At 47.1% G+C, this 14,449-nt stretch overlaps 1 protein-coding gene across 4 annotated transcripts in view; it reads right to left on the bottom strand.

Moving 5' to 3' along the window:
• MYO1B (myosin IB) overlaps positions 1-14,041 on the bottom strand; it is a 173,301-nt gene extending 159,260 nt beyond the window's left edge. For 3 of the 4 annotated variants that reach the window (XM_058664746.1, XM_058664748.1, XM_058664749.1), the window contains exon 1: positions 13,737-14,040. The gene's annotated coding sequence lies outside the window, so the exon portion shown is untranslated. Of the gene's footprint in view, positions 1-13,736 lie in introns of all 4 variants that reach the window. The other variant, XM_058664747.1, reaches the window with a different exon arrangement.
• Between the last annotated feature and the right edge of the window lie 408 nt (positions 14,042-14,449).

The following is a 14,449-nucleotide window of genomic DNA, read 5'->3' as shown; positions in this document are numbered from 1 at the left end:
TCAGGGGTTACAGACTAGAATCCACAACATTCAAACAGGCCACCTCAAAGGGTGAAAAAGAAGGCACGTTTCCTTTAACATTTTACCTAAACTTTTGTGTTTGCGTTTTTCAAACCAGTAACAGATGTCAAGTGTAGAGGCTGGGTTGACAATTAGCAGTACCATTATTTGCTCAACACTCAATGCTTTATTCTTATGCCCGAACTAAACTAACTCTGTGCTCCGTGACACAGGTGTGAATAAAATGAGAACATACGGGCAAGGTCATGCCAATATCTCTGTGGCTCTGTGATAAAACCCGAAGAGCAGCCCTTTCCTCCCAGAAAGGCTGCCCTCCCTCAAAAGGAGCACATGCTATTTCTAACTTAAGAATCGTAGGAGTCAGTGTTGTGGGTGAGGCCGTCAAGTGGGTAAAGCCGGTAGCAATCCCAGCTGCTCCACTTCCAAATCAGCTCCCTGCTATGCACCTGGGAAAGCAGAGGAAGCCAGGCCAAGTGCTTGGGCCCCTGCACCCGCCTATACAGGGTGTACAGGGTGGGACTTCAGCCATTCCTTTGCAAAATATATAGGGAGGTAGCAAAGAAAGAAGCCTGTAGATCCCAGACGAAGCTCCCAGCCTATACACAAATTTGGGGAGTGAACTAGCAAATGAAATAACTCTACATCTCCTTCCCTTACGCTCTCTGCACCTCTCCCTCTCTGTAAATCCACCTTTCAAATAAATAAACCTTAAGTTAATCCTTCGCCCTGCAGCACCAACATCCCATAAGGTCATTAGTTTACACTTCTGACAGAGCTCTCTACTTGTGGCCTGGGAAAGCAGAGGAGGATGGCCCAAGTCCTCTGGACTCTGCTCCTGGCTTTGAATCAGATCAGCTCTGGCTGTTGTGGCCATTTGGAGAGTGAACCAGCAGATAGAAGACCTTTCTCTCTCTCCCTCCCCCTCTGTAAAAATCTGCCTTTCAAAAATGATGAATCTTAGGAAAAAAAACCAAACTTATGAATTCTTTCCCCAAAAATTCTAAATCCTATTTATGCTCATTCTATAAATCTAGATTTTACTGCAGTTGTACCAGACTTCCTTAAAACAGAAATGATGTAAAATTTTATATTATACTCAAACTAAGAATTTGCAATTGAAAATTAAAAACACATCACAAAGAGTGGTATACGGCATGGAAAGACATCACCTTACCTCCATTTATGTACCCCAAATATATTTCACATACAGTGTGCAGTCTCATCAAAATCAGCAACATTTACCCCAACAGCTTGCCTTGCTGTAAGCCGCGTCATCTTGTAAATCCATGCCAAGATCTTTTTGAGATACAAAATGCCACTGCCTCACAACAAACTGTTACAGGTAAACAAGTTTCACAAGAAAGCCCATTTTCCCACTGACAATTACACAGAGCATGAAAGGCAGGCTGGAAAGCTCAGTGAACTTTTCACAGAAGTAATTAAAATCAATGGGCTTTTGAGGAAATTTGTCAGATCTGGAATGGTTTCTTCATACCAAAAAAAAAAAAAAAGTATTTTGGTAATTTTCCAGAATTCTGTTCTTCCAGTTTGGAAAAGTTTAAAAATTCTGACACATACCAAAATGGTAGCAACACAGAAAGTCTAAGCAAAACAGGCCAGGAGGAAAAATTTAGCTGCAGCATTCCCATCTTCTTTCCTTCCAGCTTCTCTGCTTCCCAAGAGCCCTCACAGCTGGGGAAGCCGCAGATGCTCAGAAGGTAATACAGCCTTCGGCTGTTAACTAACTAATGAATTTCAGGTGTGAGAACATAAAAGGTAACAATTTGAATTTCTGAAGGTGAAAACGTACACTTGTCTGTTTTTCCACTGAAAGTTACAGACTTAGTCTTTGTTTTGGATTGAGGAAATGAGGGCATCCTTTCTGTATGACTGCAAGCAAAGATAGATAGTTGGGGAAGGGGAGCAACTGGCAAGGTAACAGAGTAGGAAGCGGTGATCAGGAGATGAAAAGATGCCCAGAGGCCCACCAAGGAAACACAGGAAGAGATCAAATGGGGAATGAAAGGTGAAAAACACATTTGAAAAAAGTGGGGTTTGCGAAGGATCAACACTGCCACTTCTAACTTTGGGGGGATCTTCTAATAAAGGTTTTTAAACTCCAAAGTCAAACTATTTCACCTGTGAGCACCTCTCTGCCCTTCCCACCTGCTTCTGCCTCTTCAGCAATCCACCAGGGCAACAGCCAGCCTTAGCTCTCTCCCTATGACTTCAATATATTCTTAGTAGTTCAGAGGTAGCATTCCAGATTACAGATATCTTATTTAAGAGAGGCCACAGCAAAAGTCACCTCAACCCTAACACAACCATTGTTGACATGTGGCTTCTTTCTTTGCTATCTCCCTATATATTTTTGCAAAGGAATGGCTGAAGCCCCACACCATAGCTTAAATTAACTGCCCCACTTAGATTCAGAGTTGAGTGTTACATGGCAGGATGGGGGGCCGGGAAAAACCCAGGAATCCACTTCAGGGAAGATGTAGCAGAAAGGGCTAACATCCCTGTGCCCTGTAATGACTGCACACAGGTAAACTCTTAGGTTTGCTACTACTACCCAAACAAGGAGGCTCTACTAGTACCCTTATTTTGCAGTTGAAAAAAATCAAGGTGGGCAAGGATTAAGTAACAAGCTCTAAGAAAGGGACTGATGCTACTAATACTAGTCAGAAGAGTCAAATTTTAAAACCAACACTGTCTCCCAAACCAGCCCCAAACCATTGCACCCACTGTGGCTTACCAAAGAGTGGACTCCTATCAACATCAAGACATCGCTGGCCCCGGTGCACAGCCTTGATGGCTGAAAACAGCAGCAATCCCAGAGGAAGTAAGATGTGTATCCTCTTTGCTATCCTGCCAAAGGGCAAGGGCCAAGCCCTGGGCGTGTCTGGACAGAGAGGGGTGGGATAAGGGAGAGGGCTGGGAGCCTGGAAGCGCCACAGGTGGGCCCAGTCAAGATCCCCCACAGCAGCCTCTCCTGAGCAGACCTGGGCAAGGGGCCACTGGTGTGACTGCAGTGGCAGCTGAGGTGCTCCCTGACCTAAAGTCAAAGGCGCATGGAATGCACATAGCAGGGCAAACATTCTAGCTTGGCCACACACATTCTAGGGAATGGGGAGTGCATCCCCTCTTGATCCTGGCTCACTCACTGCCCCAGCTCCACCTCAGGGCTGTAGCACCGGATCACCAGTCAACCTGGGGAAAGATGAAAACACGAGGACAGCATTTACTGAGTACCTATTGCTTCCACACTATTGTGCAACGGGAAAACGGCAACTCAAACTGGAGGGGGGGCAGTGTATGCAAAACAGAGAGTAGGAGGACCCAGTGACCCAAACTACCTCCATGTTATCCTAATTTACACACCACTAAATACCAGTATGACGATCACAGCTAAGGAGAAAGGTGCACCTGGATGGAATTCATCAATCCACCACTAGGAGGATACCCCCCAGAGCAGCTGCCTCTCAAGTCCCTTTCATGAAAGTTCTTCCACCTTCCCCAACACCTGCTCCTCCCGCCTCCAGGCCACTGTATGAGGCCATTCTCTCCAAGCTCCCCTCTTCCCACCCACCTTCCTTCTCACCCCTCTGTCCTTTACCATCACTTCTGTCCATTCACACTTACCTGCTTTCATCTCTGCAGTACCTCAGTCCCGTCACCCTCCCTAAGGACAGAAACCACCTCTGTCCTCTTCACCATGGAAGACCCAGGACTTGGCACACACTGGTCACCCAACGAATGCATGTAAAGAACCAAAAGTCACCCCTAACTTATTTATAGAGGTATGCATGACAAAGTTATGCAAACTTTACACACTGAATGTTAAAGTTCAGATAAATTGCCAAGTTATTTTGTGCTCTGTTGGGAAACACCTGACTTCAGGAACTCAGGCACATACAGGTGTAGACATAAGCTTGATCAATCAAGAATAATTTACTAATAAGTTCACAATTAAGCCTTTTCTCATACACCTGCAACACCAGCCAGCAAGCGTCTAAGTGATCCAAGCTGTGATGACCATGAAAACTGTAGCACTTTGCCACAAATTCGACAAAGAAAATCCAAGAGTTCCACATATTAAATTACATTTAAAATCATCCTTGAAGAACACAAAAGACCTAAAGAAGTACAGAAGTTTATCAGGTTTGTGGATGGGAAGCCAGGAAATCATAAAGATGTCAATTCTCCCTGAATTCCTATCTCAGTGTAATGTAATTCCAACATCACCAAGTGAAAACAAAATGCGCTCTTTGTAAGCTTGGAAAATCTCTGTGCAAGTTGAAAGGGTTAACAGAGTGGGCCATGCAGGTGTTGCAGGAGTCAACACAAATGGAAAGAACAATACTTGGTGTGAATGCCTGCCATTTCAGCAAAAACGTTGTAAAATGCTATTTTCAGTATCTTACATGTTTGCAAGTATTTCCCTCTTTTTTTCAGTAAGAAGAGCAAGAGATTTTAGGGAGGCAATGAAGAGCAGCAGAGCTGGGTATGGAGAGATGTGTTCACGTGAGGGGCACGGGGGCTCTAGGGGAGAAGGAAAGACGTGGCAGAGTGGCCCGGTAAAACACAAGACGCAGCTGAAGAGGAGTCAGAGCGAGGCTCCCACGGAAAGCAACAGTGTGATGGGTCCAGCAAGTGGTACAAACCAGTGGCCACAACAGCACTAATCCACCAAATGATCACCCACGGAGCAACAGAATACTCACAGGTTAGAACCTGGGAAATCTCAAGCCCCTTCTTGGAAGTTCACAGTCTGCAATCCCAATTGAAGTCCTTCTGCCAGGCAACTTGCTTGAAATGGTTTCACCCTGCAATTCCAACAGGTATTGACCAGGGAATCCATTTTTACATAAACATTTACTAACCCCATGGGGCTTTTTCTTTTCCCCAACTTTTCAAGGAACAACCTGCTTTGGGTGTCACGCACTTTCGGCCACTCAAACTGAAAGCTCTGAACCAGAACAAATGCCTAGGATCTGAAAAAGAAAAGGCAGTGACCTACACACGGCAACTGACTGAATGGATGTAAAGGTCACAGAAAATGAAGAGAAGCAAGTCATGACCCTAAAATCCATAATCAAAATAATGCTGAAAGGGCTATTCACAAAATGCAAATAGTCGAAGAATGTCCATATCAAATAACAGGCACTAAGCTTAGATTCAGATCTTCTTTGAAACGGACAGTGAGATATTTCCACAGGAAGAAAATTGAGCAAGAAATTAAGAGACTTAAAATTGGGCCTGGCACAATGGCTCTATTGGCTAATCCTCCACCTCCAAATGCCAGTATCCCATATGGATGCTGGTTTGTGTCCCAGCTGCTCCACGTCCTATCCAACTCCCTGGGAAAATAGCAAAGGATGGCCCCTGGCTCCTGGCTCCAGATCAGCTCAGTTCCAGCTATTGTGGCCGTTTGGGGACTGAACCAGTGGACAGAAGATCTTTGTCTCTCCTCTCTGCAAATCTGCCTTTCCAACAAAAATAAATAAATCTTAAAAATTAAAAAAAAGCATTAAAAAAGAGAGAGAAACTTAGGATCAACTTCCCCTATCTGTCCCCTGTTAATTTCATGAGCCTAAACAGATCCAACCACAACACAAAGCTACTGGGAAGACCTTATAGCCCTTTCAATCTTTCTGCTTCTCCAAAAGTTGGAGCTTTCTAACAAAACTACTCTGACACAGTCATGTTCTAGCTTCGAGGGTGTGAGCTGTATAGAATACAAAATAAAAAATAAATTCAGGGGGCCAGTGAGATGACTCAATTGACTAATCTTCCACCTGCCAAATGGTTCATGTCCCAGCTGCTCCACTTTCTTTCCAGCTCCCTGCTTCTCGGCTGGAAAGCAGTGGAGGCCAGATCAAAGCCTCAGGATCCTATGTGTACATGGGAGATCTGGAAGAAGCTCCTGGCTCCTGGCTTTGGATTGGCTCAATTCCAGCTGTTTGCAACTATCTGGGTAGTGAACCAGCAGATGAAAGATCTTCTCTCTCCTTCTCTATGTAAATCTGCCTTTCCAGTAAAAATAAATACATCTAAAAAATAATAAACAAGGCCTGGCATGGTAGCCTAGCGACTGGAGTCCTCAAGTTGCATGCACCAGGATCCCATATAGGTGCCGATTCTAGTCCTACTGGTCCCACTTTCCATTCAGCTCCCTGCTTGTGGCCTGGGAAGTTGGTCAAGGAAGACCCAAGGCCCTGGGACCATGTGCCCGCCTGGGAGACCCCGAGGAGGCTCTTGGCTCCTGGCTTCTAGCTTCTGATTGGCTCAGCTCCAGCTGTTGCAGCCACTTGGGGAGTGAACCTTTGGATCTTTCTCTCTGCCTCTCCTCCTCTCTGTATGTCTGACTTTCCAATAAAAGTAAATACATCTTTAAAAGATGATAACAATAATAAATAAATTCAAGATTAAATGAAATATCGGGATGAAAGTTTTTCAGAGGTGACACCACTGGGAATGTTCAAGAGCTACATGCCTAGAAAGCTGACCCAATAGGACAGTTCATATATTTTTATGAAGACTTCCACTGTGAGAACTTTTTCCTAGATGTTTCACTCTCCAGGGTAAGCAGACTGCAGGAAGACCACAAAAATAACTAGCCATGCAAAATGCACAAGCCCGATGCTCATGAAAATAAAGTGTTTCTCAAAAGAAGCACTTAGGCTGTGGCTCTACAATGAATGAACCACTGGCAAGGGAAAAACTGATCAACTTAGGATCCAAGCCTATTTGCAATCTAAACACTGCAAATAGCACTTTTGGGGCCCAAAAACACAGAATTTAAAAGGAAGCAGCACCGAGCAAGGTGTACACTGGAAGATATAACTGGAATCAGCAAGAATCTTGCCTTGGTGGTTGTTGGTGTGCGTGTGTTTGTTTGTTTGTGTATGTGTGCGTGGCTGCAGTGTATGAAAATGCCTTCATAAAACCAGCGCAAATGACCAAGCAGAAGATGTACACACATCCTATAATAAAACCAGTAGCTCAATATCTTTTCCATTGTTTTTTAATTCAGTTTTCTAACAACTCTTTAAGGACTTTGAATTTCATTTTCATAACACATTTAAAAACTGTAGTGTACAATTCTGAACTGCTGGTTCAGTTCATCTCAACATGGCGAAATCGAGCCATCTGTGCAATCTCACAGCTTCTTGAATTCGCACAGGAATGCGCCAGAAGTCTCCGGAAGGCTGAGATTTGGTTTCCTCTCAGGCCTCTCCAGGCTATCAAAGGGAAGATAGGCCACCTACTATTTTTAGAAAATCAGTGTTGTTATTTATCTGATAAGAAAAGGAAGAACGTTGGTGCCCAGGCCAGATGAAAACCTGGCCACGCCTCTTATCCAGCTCTCAGCTAATGCCCCTGGAGAAGCAGGGGAAGATGACCCAAGTGCTTGTGCCCCTGCATCCACTGGGAGACCAAGAAGAAGCTGCTGGCTCTTGGATACAGCCTGGCTCAGCCTTGGCTGTTGTGAACATTTGGGGAGTGAACCAGTGAATGGGAGATTACTCTCTTTCTCCCCCTCTCTGTGTAACTCTGCCTTTCAAGTAAAAGCAGCAAAGACTGGCTCCACTTCACTCACCCCTCAGACCCTGAGCTGCAATTCAAAGCAGACTCAAAGTCGAGGTGAGAAGAAATCCTCGAAGACTCCTCCCAGGTAGCAACTGAACTCCTGCCGAGAAGGACCAGCTGAAATGCAGGGCACATCCCAGACCTGGCTCCTCCGCCTCTCCCTAGCAGGCTAGACCAGATTTCATTGAGTTTTCCTTCTTTACAGAAAAAGAAGGATGCAAAACAGGGGGACCAAGAACCAGAAAAGAAGGAGAAAGTGAGAAGCACTTCAATCACTCTCCCAGATCCGGACCAGCAGAGGACACCTGCAAGAAGCCTGACTCCAAGCGCCCCAAGAATAAAGCCAGGAGAGGGAGATAGTTGGAGGTGGTCTCTCCATCAAACTGCTTAAAACAAACTGCTTACAGCGGCCTGAGGTGTCCCACCTTCTGACAACAGTCCTGTTGTTCTAGAAAGTACATAATGCTGAAGGCATGACCCTGCGCAAGTGACTCAATTCCTCCATCTACAGATACCTCCTACTGAAGCAGAGAAATGAGGACTAAACAGAGAAACAGAGAGGAAGTGCCCACCCTGAGGGTGGCCACAAAGCAAGTCCCATGAAGACAGCCACAGAGCAAGTCCCCAGTTCTTCCATCAGCGGCAGTGTTCGTGGGGGCTTGGCACTTTCGGCTCACCATAACCTAGGGACCTGCACATGGCCACTGACAGCCTCAGCAGGGATCAACTGACAGTCATGCTGATGCCCCAGGAGATGGAATTCTGTAAGAGTGGGAGGGGACCAGCACCAGCTAGGCACTGGTGCCAACACCGCGCCCAAACCTTCTCCCACAGAATGGCACAGCACCAGCTAGAATGGACCAGCACAGAGAATGAATGGCACATCAGAGTCCTGGATCTTTGCACAGCATTAGCCTAAAGAAAAAAGAAAATTGTGGCCAGGAGAGAAGCTCGCCTCTGTGTTGTTTCCTCCTACTCTCTTGATTCTGCCCATTTGCAGCTATTGTCACAGCACCAGCCACCACCACTGTCACAGCTGTTTTCCTCATTTCTCCAACATTTGCTCCCTGGGCACATCACTGTGCCCTGCTGTGCCATCCTCGGAGGTACAGTGGAGCTCCTCCATTGATCAGGAAGGGTGTCTAACACATCATGTGCCTTGGATATACTGTGTGCTTAGTAGGAAGTGAAGGAGGTGTTGAACGCTGAAGAGACACAAGAGCTATAGGAGTACCATGCTGCCGACCAATCCCTTCTTCCCCATTAAAAGTCAGAGGAGCATGGGTCTGCTTCCCCTCAAAGAACCAACCACCAAGGTGGCCCAGCAGGTGAAGCAGACATTGGTGGCACCAGTTCCCCATACTGTAACACTGCTCCACTTCCAATCCAGTTCCCTGCTGATATGTCTGGGAAAGAATGGCCCAAGGGCTTGGCCCCATCACCCACGTGGAAAACCTGGTGACTTCCAACGTAGCAATTCACACAGTAAAACAGTACTTGGAAGATCCTCTCTGTAATTTACCTTTCAAGTAAATAACAAATCCTTATTTGAATAAAAGAAATGAAATGTACCTCCCAACATCCAAGAGAAAACAATGTAATGGCTTGAGGAGACTAGAGATACTGGCACCTTTGCCTTTGACTTTGAACACCTCGAAAAGTTCCCTAGCTTAAAAAATTAAACAAGTCAAGGCAGGCTTTGCAGTATTCAACTTCTTACGTTAGAAAACAAACAAACAAATAAACACTGTTGACTTTTTCATTTGCCTAGGAGCATTCTAAGAAATCTGTAAACAACCCAACATGCCAAGCATTAAACTCCATTCTACTTCTACACTTGGTAATCTTCCCCGGCCAAGGACTGATCCCTCCTGTCCAGCAGTCTTCACTCCATCCCAAGCATGGATTCCGCCCTTCTCGTCCCTTTTTTCACATTGATTCCCAAACTAGTTCACTTCTCCTGTGGGGAAGCAACGAGCACAGAACTCCTGGGGCATGTGCATTCCCATAGAGCTCAGGAACCGGATGATCTCAGAGGAGACTAGAGAAAAGACCCTTGACACTTCCCTACGGAAGAATGTTTTCTGGGCAAAGCTACTGCCAGGTCAGGAAGCATGTGCTGGGAAAATCCACGGCCGGCTGCTGCGTGTGTTTCCAATTCTGATGTCCCACTTCCTCTTTATCATCACATTCCTTTCCTCCTCAGTTCTCTTCCCAAAAGACCCCTCTGGCATGCAGCCTCAGTGTAGAGCAAAGTACAGCATTCTAGAAAAGGCTGGAATAGGAAAGAGGCTAAACTGGACTTCAAGAAATACAAAGTGCTTGACTACTACCTAGCATCAACTTCATCCTACCACTTCTAAATGTTTGGAGGAAAAGAACTTGCTTTTAAAAAGCTGGGGTTAACCACAACTTCCCCGGGACAGGGTGAGTGTGGCCGGCACCTGTGACCACAGGTGCTATTAAAGCCAGGATCTGTGCCACGAAAATAAAGGGGGGCGATGGGGGAGTCTAACTATTAAAACAGAAGTTCCATTTACTTAAAGCATTTTCACACAGGTCATAACGTCCAGCTTTGCATACATACAGTTGAAGAGTTGTATTGTCGCTTACCTGCTCTTTCAAACCTGTTTCACAGTGGTTTTAGAAAAGATGAATAACAATAATTATGGCTTGAAAACTGCAAAGAACTAATTAATCAAACTGGTGTGAATCCTGTTATTAAAAGAGATCATACCATACAGAGTATACTTCAAGAGACGGGACTTTCGAATCCAGAGTTCAAATCTAACCTGCACCACTTACTAGGTACCTGATACAAGTATAGTTCAAGTGGCAAAATACTGGAGACCTCATTGTGACGTACTGGGTAAAACTGCCACCTGCAACACAAGCATCCCATTTGAACACTCATTCAAATCCCAGTTGCTCCACTCCCCATTCAGTTCCCTACTGAATGACTGCATCCCTGCCACCCATGTGGGAGACCTGAAAGAAGCCACTGGCTGCTGGCTTCCATAGTAGCCATCCACTGCCACTGCAGGGAAGCAATGAACGGAAGATCTTTGTCTCTCTTTGTAACTACCTTTTGAACAAATCAATACATCTTTTAAAAAATAAATAAGAGAAATGATAACTGCTCGAAATCTCAGTTTTAACTATAAAATGGTGCTAACACTTTATCAAGTTGCTCTGAGGGTTAAGGTAATGATATACACATGTAAAACTCTTTGTGCATGACAAGTACTTATTATTGGTCAGCTATTTATTTAAAATCCCAATGTCCAGCTATTGAAAATAACAAAACGGATTGGCAGGTACCAGGTGGCAGCCAGACAGAAGGCAGTCCTGAAGTTCAGAGCATCGTAACGTGATGACAAGCAATGGTAATGTGCTGTCTATTCTTCTAGTTTAAAAAAAGAAATTCTAGAAGATTTTAGGTGCTTCACTACCTTGACTCGATATTACATAATGTACACATGTACTGAAATGTCACATAACATTCTGATAATATGTACAATTTTATGCCTTTTTAGCATTTTTAATGTATAAAATATCTTTTTCATCTTTAAAATATAATTCAAAAATGGAAAAAAAAAAACCTTAAATGGTGCAGTGGTAAGATACAACTGAGAGAACTTGCCCAATCGGACAAAAAGTGTGTTGAGAATCTGATAGTACTACTAGAATCCATGAAAATGCATTAAAAAGTCTATCAATTAAGCTTTTTTATTTAATCTACGAAAGTAAGAAGAATACACCAGGATGGAAGTGCAAAGGAGGAGACTCACCCAAAATTCTAAAAACACAAATTGTACTTACTCTTACCAAATTCCACCACCCCCTCCTTCTTCCCACCCATGTCAGACCCTCCTATTGCTTCACAGAAATGAGGCTTAGCCCAAGCCAGTCCTTCACTGCAGGCTTAACTAAGTGATGAGTCACCCCAAGTAGGGGTGGGGCCCCGGGCTAGTCTTATCACACACTCCTGTATCCAGGGGAGTGGCCAGCTACCAAAAGGCTCCTCCATACTCTGGGTCTCCAGGCTTTGCTTTTTCTTGGTGTGTTGACCAGTGAACAATGAGAGAAGCTCAACTGTGCGGTATCCTACACAGCAAGCCACAACAAAAACACAAAGTCCAAATGGCAGGACGACCACAACAACTACAAAAGGTTCCTGTTGGCTGCCAGTGGCACAGTGGCGAACCAGGCAGAACTTCAGGACCTCAAGCAGTGTAGTTAGCACGTGGGCTATGTCCTGCCTGGACTGCACATCACAATGGCTCCTGAGGACAAGTCCCAGTGCTTCGCAGCCTGGCCTGAAGAACCAGCCACATGCTTCAGGAAAAGGCCAAACCTCAGCAAGTAGTTTGTGCAGCTCTTTTCCATTACCACTTAGTGGGCAGGAAGCATTTTTTCCCCTAGAGTAAGCTCCCAACTCGCCTTCTAGGGCTTAGAGGCTTGCACGCTTGGTTCTTCTTAAAGCGAACAGCCATAAAGGGGTAGCTGAACCGGTGGACCCTCAGGCTTCTCCAGCAAGGCAGCGCTGAACTACTTCCCAGCCCTGTCTGTGACCCCACTACTATAACTGAATGTCTCCTAAACTCTCACTGTGGTAACCCTAACCTTCAGCCAGACTTTGGGACCCTTCCACGGGTGTCCCATAGGCACACACCGTGAATGCCTGGAAAGGTCAGCCGCCTCCCCAAACAGTTTTGCTTGGAATACCTCACTGAAAAGCACACACATCATTCAATCCCCCTGACTGCCTCTCCGGGTCAGCCAATCCTTTTGGGATTCTTGATTCCAATCTAGGAAAGAGTCACTTAACAAATGCCTGACATATTACATTGAATTCTACCTCTCTCTTTAGTAAGAAAAAAAAAAGAACAGAAAGGAAGAAAAGAAATCCATTCACCATAATGAAAAGTGTTCTCTTACTGGCTCCAGATGATGCACACAACACTGGAAAGTCATGATCCTCAGCTCAACACTCCAGTGGGTGCATTTTCTGGGACACACTGTAAAAGGGTTTTTTCAGTGCAGTGTTACATAATCCCATCCATTTATTTAGCAATCTCTAACTTTCCGGTGGTTCCCTCTCCCCCTCCCCCCAACATTCTTGGAAAATTGTTAGACTGCAAGGGTACTCTATCACAGCGGAGGAAATTATGCGATGCCAAAGCTGAGCCCGCAAAATGTATCTCCTACCCATGCAGACCAACATCCACACACACACACAAACACACACGCCACTAATACATTACTAAAAATATATTTTCTTTAAAAGGGAAAGAAAAGCCTTCTTTCGTTGTAATTAACCAGATCTGCTCAGCAAACTAACAGGGGGAGCACCTGAAACTCCAGCAGGCACACAACTTGTTGCAGCAATGTCGGCGCCTCAGCCTGAACAAAGCACTGCAAATATCAGCTCCAGAAACCTACAAGGCGCTGGGACAAAATGTTGTGTGTTTGTAATTAACTCTCCAGCGCGCTCTCATCACCCCCGCCCTCCACTCTGCTCAGCCCCAGCACCCTCCAGGGCTCCCGTTCCCCATCAGGTTTCCATTCCAGCCCCGCCCCCTTCCCTTTCCCCTTCCCCTTCCCCTTCTCTCTAGGGGACCGTGAATCAATCCCATCCCAGGCAGGAAACGAGACCCGGGGCAGCCCCCTCCGCTGCTATGGAACAAAGGCAGAGAGCGCAGCTGCGGGGCGGAGAGCCCCGTGTGGTCTCGGACCCTTTCTCCCCAGCAGCCGCAGGAGCAACACCGCACCTGAACCCCACTCCTCGGGGCGCCCCATTGTTCTCCCTCCTCTTTCTTCCCGGGAGAAGCCACGCTATGTCCTTCTACGGATCCGCGGGCCCCACACAGCTGAGGGTCAGAGGAGTGAGGATGAACACGAGCAAGACCAAGATTTCACTTTCCCGGGTGGGACAGGGCAAAGACAGACCAACTTAAGTTTCCAATCCCAGCTTCCCTCCCGCCACCCCCCCCCCACCCGAAGCCACTGCGGAGCCACGATCACCACCCTACACACGCAAACACCCACGCCCTCCAGTGTATGCAGGCTCTCGCTGCAGCGCCGCTTCCCCGCGGGGAGACCACAGCAGACCCACTGACCTACACTGGCGAGCGGGCGTCGGGGGCCCACGGGCACAAAGGCGCGGGGCCGCAGTGGGAAGAGCAGGGCAGACAAGGAAAAGAGCCGTGCTACCTCTCCGGGCGTCTCTACACCTCCGGGTCGTCCTCACTCTCCGTTGGTGCTCGGGGACGTTGCGGGGCTCCCGTCGCGGCTGCCAGCACTGTGCGCACCGTGCGCTTCGGCACCGCCTCCACGCGCCGTGGCCGGGGTTCCCGTGCGCGCTCGGCTGCGGAGTGCTCAGCTGCCCCGGCAGGCAGCGGGGCCACTCCCCTCGCCGGCAGGCGGAGGGGCCGGCCGAGGGGCGGGGGCGGCGACCTCGCAGCCTGGGATTCGCCCCTCGGCGCGCCGGCAGCACCGGGAGCCACCGCCCCCCCGGGAGCCGACTCACCTCCGGCGCCCCGGGCTGGCTGCACAGCGCCCCCCGGTGAGCTCGAGACGCAGTCTCCGCGCTTCGCAGCTCCCGAGGCGCGACTCGTCGGTGCCCCGGGGCGAACCTGGCTGGGACAAGCTAGATTCTCTAACCTGCTAGGGAGAAATTAAACTTTGAGAACTGGAAGCCAGCCGGAGGAACTCGACGGACAAGAGTTCTCCCGTTTCCTCCTTCCTTCCGATAAGCTAGTGAGACTGCCTGAGAATGTTAGCACATAGTTATTTGGCCCGAAAGAAAAGGTCCACTGAGTGGTTCAGTGTG

This window comes from Ochotona princeps, chromosome 5 (genome assembly GCF_030435755.1).
Source record: "Ochotona princeps isolate mOchPri1 chromosome 5, mOchPri1.hap1, whole genome shotgun sequence".
Lineage (NCBI taxonomy): Eukaryota > Metazoa > Chordata > Mammalia > Lagomorpha > Ochotonidae > Ochotona > Ochotona princeps.
This window is presented reverse-complemented; position numbering and strand designations above follow the sequence as displayed.